General features: G+C 47.0%; 2 non-coding genes across 2 annotated transcripts; both read left to right on the top strand.

Moving 5' to 3' along the window:
- Positions 1–1,240: 1,240 nt before the first annotated feature.
- Trnac-gca31 (transfer RNA cysteine (anticodon GCA) 31) lies at positions 1,241–1,312 on the top strand. The gene has a single exon. It is a non-coding gene; the product is annotated as a tRNA-Cys (tRNA).
- A 3,353-nt stretch (positions 1,313–4,665) lies between these two features.
- Positions 4,666–4,737, top strand: Trnac-gca32 (transfer RNA cysteine (anticodon GCA) 32). The gene has a single exon. It is a non-coding gene; the product is annotated as a tRNA-Cys (tRNA).

The raw sequence follows: 4,737 nt of genomic DNA on the forward strand, positions 1-4,737 counted from the left end.
CCCCAGCTTTCTCTCAGTCACGCCTTGCCTTCCATTACAGACCAAAAGTCCCTAAAATCATCAGATAAGATACAGTCCCGGGGCTGGGGATTTAGCTCAGTGGTAGAGCGCTTACCTAGGAAGCGCAAGGCCCTGGGTTCGGTCCCCAGCTCCGAAAAAAAGAACCAAAAAAAAAAAAAAAGATACAGTCCCATTTCTTCCTTTAAGCTGTGTTTGTCAGCTGGTCCATTTTGTCACAATGGTCCAAAGCACTCGTTTCCAATATGAGGCAGGGCATTCAAGAACGGGATGGTATCTCTCCCCACTGCCAAGATCCCAATCACCACAGCCTTCATACTGATTGACCACTCCCAAAACTAAGATGCTTGGAAAGACCTTAATAATAGGTATATATGGTCTGGGAAATTGTCAGGAGAAATACTTCCAATAGGTGTGTGCATCTGATTTCCAAAGGATGCTCCCATGCATGTTACTAGGGGAAGAGAAAATGTTTACGAGGTCATGAAACACAGGCTGCTGGAATTGCGGGCACGTTTGGAAGCTAAGAAGCTCTGGCATTGGTCTGGGGTCGATAATTTAGTTTGCTGGTTGTGAGCCTCTGGCTTCCATTTCTGTTTCTTAAATCAAATGACCTTCCAGAGTAGACAGTATTGCAAGTCTCAGGCAAGTTATGTTATATATAACCTAATATTTATGTTACATAGGAGTGCCAAGGACCATCTGTTTTCAGCGGACAGAAATCAACTTAGAATCATGGCTCCGGACAGCTGTCTCTCGCCAATCGTTATTGGGACGTCCCTCCCCAAGTCAATTTAATGCCACAATGATCTCTCAAGTCCCAACCTGGAGCTGTGTTCTGTGAGGCCAGGGAGAGCAGTGAGAATCCATGTTAGTAGGAGTGAGGCAGTCATGATGGAAATCCAATCACTCATTTATATCAGTGTTCTCAGTTGTGGCCAAACCGGTGATTTTTCCCATGGAAGTGAGGTTTGCTTTCTATGAGACACAATAGGCAGGAATGAAGCATTGAATACTGGCCAGTCTAAAGGAGATTTTCTTGGCCCTGTGAACTTAGTTCTTCAGATCCCTGTCTTGTTTCATTATAAATCTCCTTTAGAACCTCTAATGCCCAGTCTCCTTCCAGGCAGCACTCCTAATTATAGCTCCCCTGAGTCACCGGAGGCTTTAAGAACCAGAATGTGGAGAGACAGATACACTATAAAAACAAATCTGTCTCACTGGGGGTATAGCTCAGGGGTAGAGCATTTGACTGCAGATCAAGAGGTCCCTGGTTCAAATCCAGGTGCCCCCTGTGCACTCTTGATTTTTGCTTTAGAGTATATATAGATCGAGTTTGCACTTTATTATGCTCTGTAGTTCATGGCCGACTGAATCGGAACAACTTCCGTTGAGTTCTTTGAACATTGCAAGTGCCAGTCTAGGCTCTCTTTACTTCCACTGTCTCTCGCATTTCTCCCAGGAGTTTTACCAGTGTGAGTGCTGTGTGAGTTTCTTTCATATAGACTGGGACTCAGGGATGATCAGTACCGGGTAAAAGTCAAAAGCTGCAGAAGGCAAGTCAGGATTTGAACTCAGAACATGCCTTCAGTGACCTCACTATACCACCTACTTCACTGTTCTGATGGGAAACTCTGTGTCAGGCACACACAGCCCTTGGGAAGCAGCAATGGGAAGATGGGGAGCTCCAGGCTAGCTTGATGTCAGTCTGGGCATTTGTGATTCCCTGTCTCAAGAACGGAACCAAACCAAACCACTTTGTGATAAAAATCCTTTCGTGGGAGGTTTCCAAGGTCCCTGGATCCTTACCACATTGTGGCTGCAAGGAAATTCAAGAAATTTAGTGACTGTGCCCTGAGAGAAGCCAAGAAAGAAATCCTGAGGATGTAGGTTAGTGACAGAGTATGTGTGAGGCTCCAACCTAGTAAATGAGAGAGAGAGAGAGAGAGAGAGAGAGAGAGAGAGAGAGAGAGAGAGAGAGAGAGAGAACTATGTGCTTTCTGCACCACAGGTCTCAACCTGTGGGTCATGAGCCCTGAGGGTTGAGGGACCCTTCCACAGGGGTCCCCGAAGACTACTGGAAACCACAGATATATTTATATTATGATTCATAACTGTAGTAAAATCACAAAGTAGAAACAAGAGTAATTTTATGGTTGGAGTCAGCACGCCATGAGGAGGTGTAGTAAGGGGTCACAGCATCAGGAAGGGTGGGTACCACTGTTTCATACTCTAGAGCTTGATGGATGGATGTCTGCTACCTTCTATCCGCCTATCTTCAGTAGCCATCATTCTTACTTCGGCCACCTTCATTTAGGACCTAGACACTAAGCTGGGGACCAGGCAGGGGTACACCACATAGGCAAGGCCATGTCTTTAAGTCGATTCAGGAATCAGCAGTCTGGCAGGAATGAGTGTGTTCTAAAGAGACACTTGTTAACCCGTCTTTGACTATTAGACTATTGAAAACAGAACTCAAAGACATCAGAATTTCCCCAGGGATTTCCTACCGTGGGGAAAAATGTATGACTTTCTGTAGACAGCCAGAGGAGGAACTTGTCTTTCTCCTGGAAAGATTTGCATTAGTAGGATGACCTTGCTGGAGAGACTTGGAGTTGCAGCAATGGTAGGACGGGGACCACGCCTTAGCCAGGCTGCATAGTTGTGCACATGCCTTGCTTTTTAGCGAAACCCTCCCCTCAATTCAGGTCCCAGAAGACGGACTTGGAAGGGGTAGGGAGTCACAGGATCTCTTTGTCTCCCAATGTGGCCCATACCGGATGGATCTTCTTTTTCTGATTTTCACTATTTACTTGGCTCTTTCCATTGGCTTACGGTGGATGGGTAGCCACACGTGGCTGTTTGGTAATGGTTTGAATGACATTACATCATGTACATTAGTACAGTGAACTGTACTAAGCATGACTCCGGAGGTGAGTGAACCTCAGCCCCTGTCGTCTATCCACTCTCAGTGGGAACGCAAGCATGGACCATGGGAGGCGATGTGAGCTGCGCTCGATGTGCCGGCCTTAGCAGAGTCAAGAGGCGGTGTGATTACTTCTGTCTAGAGGAGGGGAGGTTAGAGGAGGCTTCAGAGAGGAGCTTATGGCCAGTCGGTTTCAGAGAATACTGTCCCACAGGTGGATCGTGGAACGGAGGTGGGTGGCAGAGAGGTGGCGTAGGCTGCTCTGAGCGAAAGCGACAGCAGTGGTCTGGAAGAAGCTGGAGCTAGGGCTCTTCCTAGAGTGAGATGTGGGGAGTGAGAAGTTGAAGGAAGTAGAGATGAAGGGTGAAGAGCATTGAGTATTGGTTTAGGAGTTTATTGAGAAGGCATTTGCAAGGTGCATGTAAGCAGACTTGGTTTTCTGATAGGCCCTGGGAGTGGGCGTGGGCGGAGGCGGGGACAGAGAAAAAGGGAGGGGATTAATGGGGCCAACCTGAAATCAACAGCAAGGAAAAGGAGATGAGCGTGGCTCAGAATTGCCTGAGATAGTTGGCCTAGAGGAGAGTGGCATCTGCAAGCAAGGTAGGGAGGAGGAAGGTTGTCAGATGGGTGGGTCTGCAGGCCCGGCGCTGAGTCCTGAGCTTATACCGGAATCCCAGTCCTATAACCTACTAATTATGGGACCTTGGACTAGATACTTCAACTATGTTGGGCCTCCATTTCTCACTGGCAAAACAAACACACTGTCACTAACGTTTATTTTATGTTTTTTTTTGTGGGGTGTGTGTGTGTGTGTGTGTGTGTGTGTGTGTGTGTGTGTGTGTGTGGAAATGTTCAGTACATTGTGGGGCACCTTGCAAATGGCCATTGGTTTTGAGCCTTGAGCTAATGTTACAAAAGAACAAACTACTTGGAGATGTAAGGCAGGAAGATCACGAGTTTAATTTGGGGCATAATGGTTTTGAAATGTAAGGTTCCCTTTGGCATCAGGGTAGTGGGAGGAAGTGGGTATTTGAGGCCTTTAGAAAGCCTTTGATCCATAGCCCCAGCTTCTGGCTGTTTACTGTCTGGCCCTACTGTGGCTGACAGGCCTTGTCAGGGCAAGTTTGTTTCAGTGACAGGCACTTGCCTGACTTTTTGGCTCAATTTTAGCCAGGCACAGGATTGAGAGTTCTTAGATTAGAACCTGAAGGAATATGAATCCGGGTGAAGGGTGAACTTCAAACTATCTTTCTCTGCTTTGATTTTAGTTTCTCTGCTTTGCTTTAGCTCTGAAGCAGATCTGATGTCCCTGCATGGAAATCAGATGAAAACATGCACGGCACAGGCGCATAGGCTGCATTTGTCTCTAGTTTCAGAGTCCAACATGACTTCTGAAGTCCATTTGTAGACAGACTCTAAGTCCGGATCCTCTCCTAGCCCCACCTCTTTGGTGGCCGCGCTGATTTACCAGGATTGGAGCACTGACTTACCTGGAGATGCATGATGACAAGATTGTTAGGCTGAGGAGACAGGTCTGAGCTTTAGGTGGCAGAAGAAAAAAAATATTTAAGCTCTGGGAAAAGCAGGAGGCCCTGTGGTGAGAAGATAATTAAGGGTGGTGTTTAGTCCTAGAGGAATGTCAGGCATGAGAGTAATTTGTGAGGTGTGATGTAGGTCACAAAGGCAGAACAAATATTTACATGAGGCCTGTGTTGGCCACGGGGGGTATAGCTCAGTGGTAGAGCATTTGACTGCAGATCAAGAGGTCCCTGGTTCAAATCCAGGTGCCCCCT

Source organism: Rattus norvegicus, chromosome 8 (assembly GCF_036323735.1).
Source record: "Rattus norvegicus strain BN/NHsdMcwi chromosome 8, GRCr8, whole genome shotgun sequence".
In the NCBI taxonomy this organism is placed as follows: Eukaryota; Metazoa; Chordata; class Mammalia; order Rodentia; family Muridae; genus Rattus; species Rattus norvegicus.